The sequence below is a fragment of the Nomascus leucogenys genome, chromosome 6 (assembly GCF_006542625.1).
Source record: "Nomascus leucogenys isolate Asia chromosome 6, Asia_NLE_v1, whole genome shotgun sequence".
Lineage (NCBI taxonomy): Eukaryota > Metazoa > Chordata > Mammalia > Primates > Hylobatidae > Nomascus > Nomascus leucogenys.
The window spans coordinates 69,639,114-69,654,236 of NC_044386.1; the positions used below are offsets into that span (position 1 = coordinate 69,639,114).

At 40.9% G+C, this 15,123-nt stretch overlaps 1 protein-coding gene across 5 annotated transcripts in view; it reads right to left on the reverse strand.

Moving 5' to 3' along the window:
- The window catches only part of OTUD7A (OTU deubiquitinase 7A), a 385,873-nt gene that overhangs the window by 188,870 nt on the left and 181,880 nt on the right, over positions 1-15,123 (reverse strand). For all 5 annotated transcript variants that reach the window (XM_030814379.1, XM_030814377.1, XM_030814378.1 and 2 more), the window contains one exon: positions 10,496-10,618. The gene's annotated coding sequence lies outside the window, so the exon portion shown is untranslated. The remainder of the gene's footprint in view (positions 1-10,495; positions 10,619-15,123) is intronic.

The following is a 15,123-nucleotide window of genomic DNA, read 5'->3' on the forward strand; positions in this document are numbered from 1 at the left end:
AGAGCGGGTCTATACCCTGCAATACCACAGGGATGGAGCTGCCCAAGGCTGTAGGAGCTCACCTGTTCCATCAGCATGACCTGGATGTGAGACATGGAGTCAGAGGAGATCATTTGGAACTTTAAGGTTTAACATTGCCCTATTGGATTTTGGACTTGCATGGGGCCTGCAGCCCCTTTCTTTTGGCTAATTTCTCCAATTGGGAATGGCTGCATTTAACCAGTGCTTGTACCCCCATTGTATCTAGGAAGTAACTAATTTGCTTTTGACTTTACAGGCTCATAGGCAGAAGGGACTTGCCTTGTCTCAGATGAAATTTTGGACTTGGACTTCTGGGTTAATGCTGGAATAAGTTAAGACTTTGGGGGACTGTTGGAAAAGCATGATTGTGTCTTGAAATGTGAGAACATGAGATTTGATTTGGAAGTAGCCAGATGTGGAATTATATGGTTTGGCTATGTCCCCACCCAATATCTTATCTTGAATTGTAATCCCCATGTGTCAAGGGTGGGACCAGGTGGAGGTCATTGGATCATGGGGGTGGTTTCTCCCATGCTGCTCTCATGATAGTGAGTTCTCATGATAGTGAATGAGTTCTCATGAGATATGATGGTTCTCTAAGTGCCTGGCATTTCCCCTGCTTGCACTTCTCCTTCCTCCTGCCCTGTAAAGAAATGTGCCTTGCTTCCCCTTCACCTTCTGCCATGACTGTAAGTTTCCTGAGGACTCCTCAGCCATGCTGAACTGTGAGCCAATTAAACCGCTTTCCTTTATAAATTACCCAATCTTGGGCAGCTCTTTATTGCAGTGTGAAAACAGACTAACACACCATCAAAATAAAGTTGATAAAACTGATAATAGCAAAAACCAAAGACAATAAACAAAGTTCTATATGAGAAAAAAATCATAGATATTTTAAAGTTATATAACAGAACAAGAAATTCTGGAAAAAACATAAAAACAAGTGATTGGTATTCAAAGCACCAATTAAAAAATTGACATATTATATGAATGTATAATTTACAAGAAACTCAAATGACTAGTCAACAAATGAAAAGAGAATCAACCTTAGTCATAATGACGAAAATACAGATTAGACAAGATAACCACTAACCACCCTCACCCAAGCCCTCATGCATCAAATTGGCAAGGGAAAAAAAAGCCTGAAAACAAGTGAAATTGGTAGTTTTTAACACTACTAGTAGGTGGATATTGGGCTAGTGGTGAGGTCAGCAGGGGGCATTTTTTTAGTATCTAAAATTGTTTTTAATATAGAATACACATTTTAATATAGAATACATATATAGAATTTTAACTATACAATTCTGCCTCTCAGTATCTTCCTGAGAGAACTCTCTGCTTATGTGTACAAAGAGGCATGTCTAAGGATGTTCCCTACAGCATAGCTGGAAATATAAAAAAAGTCTGTCCATAGGAGATTGGCTGAATCAAGCCTATTATATCAGTACCTGGACTACATTACAGGTGTCAACATGAAAGTGTCTCTAAGACACATCAGAATATTAATGTGTTGTAGCGTGATTAAACAATACTAACGGGAAAAAGGTCTCATGGGTAGAAACTGTCCAAAAGGAAAACTGGCTATGGTCATGAGAGCTCTTAGGAGCTCAGGACCCGGGAGGGAGGGAGCAGGACACTCATCTCTACTTTAAGGCCTCCCAAACTCTTTGCCCCCTGCTTACATAATAAACTGTACTTCAAGCATCATTTTCTACTGAAGCTATTAAATAACACAGAAGAAATGACAGGGGCCTGGGCTCCAGCATGGAAGCAGATGCAAGCAAGAGAAGAGTAGAAAGGTGCACTTTGTTTAGCAGGTGACGTGATGTGAGCTGGAGAATCCATGCAGGCTGTGCTGGCACAAACCCCAGGGAAAGGCAGGGCTAGTTTTGAGTTGAAGTTTTGCCATTCTCTTCAAGTGTGGTCTTTAGGAAGTCACTAAACCCCTGTGAATCCACTTCCCCATCTATACATGCAGAAGATACCATATCTTTCTTAGAACTTTGTTAAGTTTAAATAAACCTAAATAAAAATATATGTATCGGTCTGCCTGCCTGTCTGTCTGTCCACCTATCATCTATCTTCAATTTATATTCTATTTCTTCCTTTCTTGTTCCACCCACCTACCTACCTACCTACCTACCTATGTATCTTTTGATATATATTTTTTTCCTGTCTGTATGTATCTATCTTTCTAATTAATTTTTTTCATCGTCTGTCTGCCTTCCTCTTTCCTGATTTTCTCTCTCCCCTTCTGTTGGTCATGTGTCTGTCTTACTATTATCTAAGTAGATGTCTAACTATCCATGTTTCTTTCTTCCTACCATTCTGTCTATTTCTACCTGTCTCCATCCATCAATCCATCCATCCATCCATCCAACCATCCATCCATCCATCCATCCATGCACCCACCCACCCACCCAGCCACCCACCTATGAATGTTTCTGGGTGTCTATTTGTCAGTATGTCTGTGTGTCTCTGTGCTATATATCTGTCTATATGACTACTTGTCTGTCTCTCTATGCTAGAAACTCTCTGTTTTTCTGTCTGTCCATCTGGGGTCTCAATGTTTTTCCTTCTTGTCTGTATGTCTTTCAACCTATCTTGTTTGTCTGCATATCTATCCATATGCCTATGAATGTATCTATCTGATTATCCAAAACCTGCCTGAATGTCTGTCTATATATCCGCCTCCCTCCTTTCCTTTCTCCCTCTATACCTTTCTGTCTGACTGTGTTTCACTGTCTAATAATGACTGTCTAATTTCTCCCTGACAGTCTAATTTCTATTGACCACCGTTGTCCTACCTTCATGGTGCTTGACACAGAGCAGAGACTCACTCAAGGCTAGTTTACTTCCCCCTTTTCAGTTCCTTTCACTCCTTCATTGCTCCATTCCTACACTTGGCTGCCATTAACTGGGCCATTGCTCCATGTTATGTGCTAGGAATACAACCTAAAATTAGGCAGGGTCTCTACCTTCTAAAAGTATTTGGGCTGCCGGCCTAAAGAAGCAAATTAATGAGGCAGTTATATCATATGATGCTTAGAGCTATGAGAGACAAGATGGTGTCAGGCACAAGGGAAGGGTATCCATGCTAGACTGGAGTGGAGGAGAGAGTGACAGAGGCTCTGAGGAAGTGACATCTCTTCTGAAAACCACAGAGGACTGGGGATTTTGCAAAGTAGAGGGCTGAGCTCCATGTAATTGGGGAAGGGGTATGGACAGTGGTGCAGAGCCAGGAAAAGAGGGAATAGGGTCCATGTAGACCTGGAGAACAACAGAGCCAGGACACAGTCAAAAATTCTAACTAAAGAATTCACAAAATTCAGACAAGAGAGACCAAAATTGACCTAAATAAATAGAGAGATGTATTGTTTTTATGGATAGTAAGATATACCACAGTTAAGATGTCAAGTATAGTCACATTGATCTATAAATTCAGTGCAATCCCAGTCAACATTCCAGCAGGTTTCTTTGTAGGCACAGACAAGCTGATTCTAAATTTATGTAGAAAGATAAAGAAACTAGATTAGCCAAAACAACATTGAAAAAGAAAAAGTTAGAGGACTCACACACTTGATTTTAAGATGCATTATAAACCTCCTGTGGCCAAGACAGTATAGTATTGGGATAGTAAAGGATAGACACGTTTATTACTAAAACAAAAGACAACTGATTTTTGACAAAGGCACAAAGACAATCCAATGGAGAAAAGATAGACTTTTCCAAAAAATGATGCTGGCGCAAATGGACTTCTGTAAAGTAAACTCAATCTACATCTTACACCATATATAAAAATTAACTCTGAATGGATCATAGACTGGGTGTGCCTGTATGTTTAGGTGTCCATGTGTGCGCATGTGCATGCATGTGCTGTGTGTGTGCGTGTTCATGTGAGTGTGCATGTGTTTAATAGTGTGTATGTGTGTTTGTGACTTCTGTGTGCATGTTTATGTTGAGTGTGTGTGAATCTATGTGCATGTTTGCATGCGCGCGTGTGTGTGAATGTATGTGCACATTCGCATAACTGTGTGTGACTGCATGTTAAAAAGGGACACAGGGAAGGGTGTCTAAGGGACATTTGGATAGAAATTCCAGTGGGCTCGTTGTTTATACTTGGAAGTTTCCAGACCACTTAGAGTAAGGGGAACCAAGAGAGTCGATGCAGTGGCTCTTTCCATTAAGAAAAAAGAATTTAGATTTCACAAATACAGGAGAATTTCAGCTTTTGGCCTTTCTTATCGGCCTATATTAGTGGACTACTTACACATGTCAGTGACTGGTAAAATTCAGTGTTTTATTTTAGTGTCTATCTTTTCAAATAGAATAAACAACTTTGCCCAAATAAAAAAATAAACATAAAGGAAATAAATATCTGCCATTATGCATGGCTTTGAGCTTTTAAAATAGATAGGAGTGAGATAGCTGGATTATGAAGAACCCACCCAGCTTTCTATAAAACCCTGTCAACTTTATGACCTAATAGATTAATCTACTAATTGTTTTCTTCTTTAGTTTCTTGGGTTTTCATTTTTAGTCACTAGAAACACTTATATAAATACAAATCCACGCAGGCATTCCAAAAATTCCTGGGGACAATTTATGTCTAGTCCCTGGTTCTCGCTGCCTCAGTTTTGAAATGAGGATAGCAGTTCCTATTTTAATATGGTTGTGGTGGTGATTACATAGCATAGTGCCTGGCACATAGCAAGTACCAAAAAAAGGATAGGTACCCCATAAATATATACATCTACTATATACCCACAGAAATAAAAAAATTTAAAAGACAGGTATGATTATGATTATTGTTGTCATTATTTATGTATTTATTTGCAATATATTCTTAGATTAATAACTTTGGAAACCTCATAAAACCGTCTGGAGCTCTATTCCTTCAGAAGATTTGCTTTTGGTACTTTTTATATCAAAATAACATATAATTTTTAAAAGGTTGGTTCTGAATTGAAACTGATGACTATGAAGTCCAAGTTTATAGGATCAGCTGTTTGAGTCAGAAAGAAACTGCATTCTTAAGCAGAAAATTTATTTGTCTACACTCCCCTGAGGAAAGAATGGTAAAGCCAATTTCATTCAAACACTAAGCATTGGCTCAAGACCAAATAAGAAGCATTGCAGCCCTGGATGATGTAGCCACAGTAAGTTCGAAGCAATTGATTTCAACAAAGAAAACTATTTTGCTACTGGCCAAGGATGGGGTATCTTTCTGAACTGCACATTGTCCACACAAATAAGGTGCCTCTAGTTTTAAGCCTCCCTAATCAATGGCCAAGGATGCAATTACAGTTGCAGAGAAGTGGAACTCAAATGGAGTGGGAATAAAGAAAGGAAGATCAATAAATAATAGGAAAGGGAGAGTTGAGAAGCAGGAGAAAGGAGATGGGAGAAGCCAGGAAAGATGAAACACAGCTCTGCTGAGAAGCATATATCCAAGAACAATCAACACTATAAATTTCATGGATGCTGCATCAGCTACCTATTGCTGTGAAACAACGACTCCCAAATTTAGGGACTTAAAACAACACATATTCATAATCTCACCATTTCTATGGGGCAGGAGTCAGAGTGCACCTTAGCTCAGGGTCTCTCACAAGGCTGCAACCAAAATGTGAGTTGAGGCTGCAGTCTCGTCTGAAGGCTCAAATGAGGAAGCATTCTCTTCCAAGCTTACTCATGTGATCATTCACAGAATTGTTTCTGAGGGTTGTTGAACTAAGAAGCTCAGTTCTTTGCCACGTGGGCCTTTCCACAGGTGAGATCACAACATCAGAGTTGTTTCATCAGAGCAACCATGTGAGAAGAGTCAGAGAGAGCCTGAGCAAGACAGAAGTCACAGTGTTTGTATCCTGGTCTTGGAAGTGAAATCTGTCACTTCTGCTGTATTTTGTTTATTCACAGAAAGTCACTATGTCCAGCCCACACCCAAGGGCACGGGACAACACAAAGATGCAATGTCAGGAGGCAGGGATGGTTGGGAGCTGTGTCAGAAGCTGCCTCCCACACATGGCCTTGCAGTATCTACACTGGAGCTCCAGTGCATTGTGCAGGCCAAAAAGCGGCACCTTCACCAGGTGCTACGTGATCACTCACAACTTGTCAATCACCATATTTTAGCTGACTGTTATGGAAATGTTGATTCTAAACTTGAAAAAGGGAAAAATGATGATTTCTGGAATCTGTGATATTCTGCTAGAATGCAAATAAGTCTGATTGATCCCATTCTGAAGCTCTTGAGCAGTGTGACAAATATTTATCTAATCACTCACAATTGGTTAAAATAAAGAGGTTCATAGCCCTGTGAGATTAGCCTGCAGAATTGATAGCTTATGACTTTTACTGCCTAGTAAACAAGTTAACTCCAAATTTGGCATTTTTTTCTTTGCTTTGTGTAGAGGTTTGCCTTAACTTAGCATCTTATTTCTGCATTTCTTTCCCAACTGACCTTAAAAATCCCAGTTACCGGCTGGGTGCGGTGGCTCACACCTGCAATCCCAGCACTTTGGGAGACCGAGGCGGGTGGATCATGAGGTCAGGAGATCAAGACTATCCTGGCTAACACGGTGAAACTCTGTCTCTACTACAGAAAAAATACATATATATAAAAAATTAGCCAGGCGTGGTGGTGGGTGCCTGTAGTTCCAGCTGAGGCAGGAGAACGGCGTGAACCCAGGAGGTGGAGCTTGCAGTGAGCCAAGATCGTGCCACTGCACTCCAGCCTGGGCGACAGAGTGAGACTCTGTCTCAAAAACAAAATCCCAGTTACCAAATGCTTGTGGAGCCAGATCATTTGTCTTTTTGCTGGTTCCCTTATTAATGAGTTAAATAAAGCTTTGGAACATGGTAACAGATGACTTTGCCTGAGAATTGAGCTTTTGCATGCTCTAGGAGTAAACCAGAACCAAGATGTACATAGGGAATTCAGCAAAGTGCTGAATAGACAGTGGGTTCCTGGCCTTCTCTTGACTGGCTGACCCACCTTCACACACTTATGGGGCACAATGTCTGTGTGGATAGCAAGCCCCCAGGGGATTTAAGAACTGCCCTGAGGGTGTGTCTTCAAGCCTTTTGTGAATTTATACTTATGCCATCTCACGGGGGACTGTCTCTTTCCACGGCTCAGCACCAGGGCTTTGAAGAGTAAGCCCCAAAACCAAGTTCTGGGTATGAGGGTTTCCTGGCTGGTGATGCTGATGAACCCACACTGGGGAACACATACTGCCGGTCTGCTGCTGTGCAGGAGAAGGGAACAGGAAGAGGGAGATGCAGGGAGAGGCCTGGCCCAGGGCCGTGGAGGAGGAGGGGTCCTTTTCCCCCGAGTGTGGCCAAGCACCTGCAAGCCTCCTGGGAGTGGGCCTCTCTGCAGGGGCTTTGCCTTGGCTTCCAGCCACCTCCATTTGGTTCTCCAGCACACAGGCCATGAGCATGGAGCTCACTCAAGACTAGAGAGCTCAAGTTTCCAAGTGGACAGACATTCTGCAGGATGTGCTTTAGAAAACTGAAAAAAAGCAGCCCTGATATTTCCATCCACACACTCAAGCAAAACTCAGTGATTTCCTTGGTGTTGACGCAGAACCAGAAGTTTGCTTTTCACCTGCACTTCACTCCTCCCATAACCTTTGGGTTTGCTCCTGGGAAAACAGAAAAGGCACAGTCCCATCTCCAAGGAGCAGATCCAGAGGACGAGGAGACAAGCAAGGATTCCTGGCATGTAAACAGCTGGTAAGAAGGAAAAAGATGTGGAAAGGCTTCAGGGAAGCCTGGGGCTGGAGCCCACCGGAAGTGTCCTCCAATCCTGGCAAACCCCAGGCTGGCTGGTTGATATCGCCCCAGAAAGCAGGGGAACCCCACAAGGCCAGCCCTTCAAGTTCAGCCCGACAAGAAGCCGACAGAAAGCATGTCATCTGGATGCAGGACACAGAGCAGTTTTCTCTGTGAGCACCAGCTCTCACCTGCTTTTAAGAGTTGTGGGGAAGAAAATGAGGCAAGTAACCTTTTCAGAGGAAGTATTTTTAAGATATTAACATGTTTTCCAACAGCAATTTTTTTGAAGGCTCAGTCTAATTCATATTCGTGTGTAGCTTCTAAAATAACCTATATTTTCACAAACTGTTTTCTTGGTAAAATCTTCAAAACATTCTCAAGGAAAATGCATTCTGTGGCAATGGGATGCCAATAAATCTAAAAGGACTTGATTTAAATAGAAAAAAAAAACCCACACATAATCTTCAAATAAAAAGCCCAATTGGTTACAGCTGACTGAAAGGCAAACCTGACAACAGACCAGGGAGGTTCAGGCCTAGCGAGGGGAGGCAGTTAAGGCTGACCGAGAAGGGGAGGAGGAAGCCGACAAGGGAGTGCACATCAGGACAGTGTTCACTGATGAATACTTCCTGCCATAGTGGTTTCATTCCCTATGCAACCTTTTAACTGCAGGGACACAGAGCATGGGACCTCTGCTCTGTCACTCAGATTTATTAGCATTTTTGCTAAAGGTCTTATAAGAGATCTCAGGAATAAAAGCAGCATCCAGTGGCTCTCGCCTATGTTTCCTGTGTCTGATAATCATTAACAGCTACTGCTTAGCAAGGCCAGCCACAGGCTGTACCCTCTGCCATATGCCTCCTGCGATGGTCACTCCCAGTCTCCTAATTGTAATTATAAGGACACTGAAAGTTTGTGAGGAGAAATGTTTGCTCGCAGTCATCCGGCTGTTTTATGACAGAGACAAGATGCATACCTAGATGCCTATCTGAATGGACTAACTTCAGAGTCCTCCTCTTGACCACCTCAATATATGCTCCCTTGTGTGATGACCTCACAACCACAGAAACTGTGAAACATGAAGGACTATGTGACAAAGAAAGTCTGAGGTCCCGATAAACTAATGGGTTAAAAATCATAATACAACCATCAAGGGATGCTAAGATCACTGGATGAAAATCAGCCAGGGAAGAGAATGTTCACAGGGCTTCAAAGTTTGCCCCATTGCTTACTAGTAAAAGACAAAGAATGTAAAAAGTGACTTTATAGGCTGGACGCGGTGGCTCACACCTGTAATTGCAGCATTTTGGAAGGCCAAGGCAGGTGGATCACCTGAGGTCAAGAGATCGAGACCATCCTAGCCTACATAGTAAAATCCCATCTCTACTAAAAATACAAAAATTAGCTGGGCGTGGTGGCGGGCGCCTGTAGTCCCAGCTACTCGGGAGGCTGAGACAGGAGAATCGCTTGAATCCGGTAGGTGGAGGTTGCAGTGAGTCGAGATCGTGCCACTACACTCCAGCCCAGCGACAGAGCGAGACTCCATCTCAAAAAAAAAAAAAGTAACTTTATAAAGAGAACTCTTGCAGAAACGACCTTAGCCCAGTGAACAAACTTATCACCATGAGCCATGGCGTGCCCACTGATGTGCTGGAAAGAGAAATGGAGGAAATGTCTATCTTAGTCTAAGTATGAGGAAATAATCAGACAGGTCCAGATTGTGTAGCACTCCATAAAACAAGTGGCTCACTCTTCAAAGACGTCAACATCACGAAAGAGAAAAATGAAAGCAGGCCTTCAGTTCAGATAAAAAGAGACATAACTGAATTCAGTGAGTGATACTTAACTGAACACTAGACAGGGGAAAACAGCTATGATGAATATTTTGGGGACAATCAGGGGTATCTGGATAGGGACAACATATTTGGATATCACTTTATCAATATTATATTTCACAGTGGTAATGGTGCTATACTTTTGTAGAAGGTAGCTGTCTGTGTACTTAGGAGATGATGCCAAAGTGTGTCATGATGTCAGCAACTTACTATCAAATGATTCAGACAAAAAGAATCAAACATACACAAACACATATTTACCATCTGTGTGTGTCTGTTTGTGTATAAACAATTGGCAAATCTGGGTGAAGAATTACGGGTGTTCACTCTTCTATTCCTTCAAGTTTTCTGTAGAATTAAAGCTTATAAAATAAAAAGTAGGCAACAAGGTATATAAAAATTTTTGTTCCAAGAGTCATAAAGCAAAAGAATGGCTATGCTCTCAGTCAGATTAAAATTGTATTTTTGGATAAGAAGTAAAAGGAAACAGTAAAAGTAAAAATAATTAGTGTGTTAAGATAATGGCACTATTTTTCTTTTGCTTATAATATTTAAAAAATCAATAATGGTTGCAACAGATGACAAATTTTGCACTGGTATAAATCAAGCCACTTGTCAATCACTACAGTTGTTTTTTTTTTTCCTTTTAAAGAATAATGCCTATTATTCCAATCTCAAACTCTAATGCAGTATGAAATACATTTCATGACTCCTTCTCAATGAATCTTACACTTTATCTGGGCTTTAGATCTGATTTCCAGGGAGTCCACAGAATCACTACCAGCTCTATTGTCAGAGGCGGTGACTGCACTTGCCCCTTTGGCCTGCCACTAAGACCCCACAAACACAGGACTTACTTTTCAGACACCTGATTCTGGAGGTGTGTGGCAGTCAGGCATGCAGGCCAACACTGCACCGTCCCTGCTGGAAATGGCCCATTGTTGCCCCAGTGGAAGGTGAGACCACAGCGCCTGAGAACTCTGGAAAAGGCAATGAGAATAAAAGAATGTTCACACTTCATGGGAAGTGAGAATCAACAATTTCAATTTAAGGATTAATTTTTTACATTTTAAAAATTAAATATTAATGTTTCAAATTTTAAAATGATTTTAAATATTTAACATGCATTTGAAATTGGCTGGTGAATCCCACACCCCTGAATCCCACTCCCAACACATGATCCCACCCTTTAATTTTTAAATGAATGTCCCATTAGGAGACAGATGAGGATCAATGGGAAAAGTCTCATCTGGTGGACTTAACAGACAGGAGGGTGGGCTCAGAGCCCCTAGAAGCTGATGTGCCAGGGGAGGGGACTGTGCTTCTCAGCGGGGCTCGAACACTGAACTCTGACTTCTGAGATTATGGGAGAGAGGTTCTGGGGGTGTGATCTGCAGGGAACCTCAAAGTGAGGGGGCTGTTCATATTCCACACAGTGGAAGTAGGTGCACCCCATCTCAACTGGGCATCCCCTAGGTCAGCGGATGTCTGTATATTTTTACCTTTTTAGGCCATTTATTTTATCTAATAACTTATACATACAATTTAATTTTTACTCAGTCAAATAACATATATAACCTCTAATTTCCACATAGGATAAGGTCCCTAGTTCAATCTAACTCCCATCTCTTCCTCTGCTACCTGCTATATTTTGTTGAAATCATTTAAAATGTTGATTTGAAATTGCTTTTGATTTTTGTGTTCTACTTTCTTAGGAATCATAATTCTTAACAACTGCTTTAAGCTTCAGTTCTATATTATTACTTGTAACACAATTGTGTTTTGGTGTTTGCTAATTGATCATGAATAATTTGCATATCTCTCATTGGTCCTTTATTAATTTTTAATTCTACTAGAAGGCTTCAGTAGTACTTTCAAAATGATTTTGTAGGCAACAAATTTTCTGACTTCTAATGCAAAAGAACAGAATCAATAGCCAAGACAATCTTGAAGAAGAAGAATAAAGTTGGAAGTCTCACACATCTTGATTTCAAAACATACTATGAATGTATGGTAATCAAAGCATGTGGTGTGGGCATAAAGACAGATTTATAGTCCACACAAGGTAGACCAGAAATAAATCTTCAAATATATGGTTAAATTGTTTTCCACAAGGGTGCCACACATGGCCTCACATAAATAGCCAAAGGTTTTCCACAAGACCATTCCATGTGGAAAGGACAATCTTTTCAATAAATGGTGGTGGGAAAACTGCATATCCACATGCAAAATAATGAAGTTAGACTCTTACCTAACATTGTATGCAAAAATTAACTAAAAATGGATCAAAGACCTAAATGTAAGAGCTAAACCTATAAAACTCATACAGGAAAATAGTGAGGAAAAGCTTTATGAAACTGAATTTAACAATTATTTCCTGGGTATGACACCACCAAAAGAACAGGCAACAAAAGGAAAAACAGAAAAAATGGACTTCATCAAAATTAAAAACTTTTGTGTACCAAAGGACACTATCAACAAAGTGAAAAGGCAACCAACAGAATGACAGAAAATATTTGCAAATCATATATCTGATAAGGGATTAATATCCATAACATATACAGAACCCCTGTAACTCAACAAGAAGAACCTGAAAAAATGGAAAGATAGCCCATGCTCATGGATTAGAAGAATTAATATTGTTAAAATGTCTCTATTAACCAAAGTGATTTACAGATTCAATGCAATTCCCATCAAAATACCAATGACATTCTTCACAGAAACAGAAAAAAGCCTGAAATTCATATGAAACCACAAAAGACCTTGAATAGCTAAAGTGATCTTGAGCAAAAAGAACAAAGCTAAAGGCATCATGGTTGTGTTTTCAAATGATATTACCAATCTATAGTAACCAAAAGAGCATGGTACTGGCATAGAAACAGACACATCAACCAACGGAACAGAACAGAGAATCTGCAAATAAATCCACACACAGCCAACTCAGTTTTGACAAAGGTGACAAGAACACACACCGGGGAAAACACAGTCTCTTTAATAAATGGTGCTGAGAAAACCAAATATCCATATGTAGAAGAATGAAACTAGATCCTCATCTCATCATATACAGAAATCAACTCTAAAATGGATTAAAGGCTTAAATGTAAGACCTAAAATTATGGAACTACCAGAAGAAAACATTGGGGAAATACTTCAGGACATTGGTTTGGGCAAAGATTTTTGCATAAGACCTCAAAAAGACAACAATAGAAAAATAGGTTTATATCAAGCTAAAAAGCTTCTGCACAGGAAGTGAAACAACTAAGTGAAGGGACAACCTAGAGAAAGGGAGAAAATATCTGCAAACTTCCATCTGACAAGGGATTAATAACCAGATTATATAAGGAGCGCAAACAACTCAATAGCAAAAAAAACAAATAGTCTGATTAGAAAATCGGCAAATGACCTGAATAGATGTTTCTCAAAAGAAGACATACAAACAGCCAACAGGTATATGAAAAAATGCTCAATATCACTAATCACCAGGGAAATGCAAATTAAAACCACAATGAGATATCTCACTCTAGTTAGAACTGGCTATTATAAAAAAGACAAAAAATAACAGATGCTGGTAAGGATGTGGAGAAAGGGAATGTGAATTAGTACCACCATTATGGAAAACAGTATGGAGGTTCCTCAAGAAACTAAAAATAGAACAACCACATATCCAGGAATCCCACTTCTGAGTATATATTAAAAGGAAAGGAAATCAGTATATTGAAGAAATATCTGCACTCCCATGTTTACTGCAGCACTGTCTGCAATCGCTGAAATGTAGAATCAACCTAAGTGTCCATCAATGGATGAATGGATAAAGAAAGTGTGGAATATATACAGAACGGAATATTACTCAACCATAAAAATAATGGAATCCTGTCATTTGCAGCATCATGGATGGAACTGGATGTCATTATGTTAAGTGAAATAAGCAAGGCACAGAAAGACAAATATCGCATGTTCTTACTCAAATGTGGGAGCAAAAAAAGTGGGTCTCAAAGAGGTAGAGAGTAGAATAGTGTTCACCAGGGGCTGAGAAGGGAAGTGGGGAGGAAGAGAAGTTGACTAATGGGTACCAACATGCAGTTACATAGAAGAAATACATTCTTGTATTTGATAACATAGTAGGAAAATTATAGTTAACAATAAACTATTTCCTGGGTCCCTTTCTTTGTTCACATTTTTTCCCTCAGGAATTTTCAAAATTCCTGTTCTTTCCTGGCTCCACTCAAGACCCAGCTCAAATGCCATGTTTGTCATGAAGCTTACCTAAGAACAGCCTTTGACCCAGGGGTCCTGTCTCCCATGCTGGACTTGGTCCCCTGCCCACCTCTGGGGTGTTCACTCCACAGACGTGCAGTCCCCCGGCTGAAAGAATGAAGGATGCCCCACCTCCCCTGCGACTAACAACCCTCACACACTTGCATTGAGACAGACACTTTTCCTGGCTTTTTCTCTTGGTGGATGGCTTTATCCCTTAGTCTTCCTAAAAGCTTCAAGAGAAGAGGGAGTTTCTAGGAAATGGGCTTTAATTCACACAGTGATCACTCGGTCTGTCTCTCAGGAAGGTGCAGGAGAGACGCTCAGGCCAGGTGTTCATCTCTGCCTCAGGCCTGCTGGTAAGTGGTTTTGTTTATGATTCCCTAATGGAACAAAAACTTACAGCATGTCCTGGCCAAATTTTCAGGAAATTTAAATTCAGGAGAAGTCTGTAACAACTTCTGGAAATAAAGAGGAGAGTCTCTTTTTTTTGTACTGTAAGATACTGTAAGTCCAAAATATGTCCGTAATGAATTATGTAAAGATCTGGAAGGCTGAAGTGCTTCTCGAAATGCCAATACCTCTAGAGGGAAATGCAAGAAAATAGCCATTGGGTAAAATAAGTTCAGATCCGCAACAAAACAAAAGGGAGGGGTAAGGCTATCAGCTAAACTAAGGGTGGGATGAATGCTTCCTGCACATTTTAATCCTGGGGAGAACAGTAGTTTCTAAAACAAAACAGGCATTTTAGACCTGTATTCTGGCTCTGAAATGCAGAATGTGGCTGGATTGGATGTGGTGATGCCAGGCAGACCACCCTTCTCAAAGCCCCCAGTGCTGACAGTGGGCCCAGGGAGTGTGCTAACGCTGTGGACACACTGCATGTCTGGGGCGCTCCAGGTGAGAGCAGAGACCCAGGTTTGTAAGGTGCATGTGAAAGCCCAGAGAGTCTGTTCTAGCTGAATCCTCCTCTCCATCCGGCCCCTTGGTGTCACTGAAGGCCAGCATACACGGGAAACCCATCAGCCGGGCTTCCCCAGGTCTGGGATCAGTACCAGCCATGTCCCCTACTTCCCTATGGTCTAAAAAGCCACCACAGCTACTTTGTCCCTGCATCACCACAGGACTTGGGCTGTTCCAAAGGTCCTGGTGAAGATGAAAAGGGACCTCTGAAGATGCTCCAGGGACCTGAAGGACTCACTGCTCTAAGCTGACACTATTGTAAAGTAAA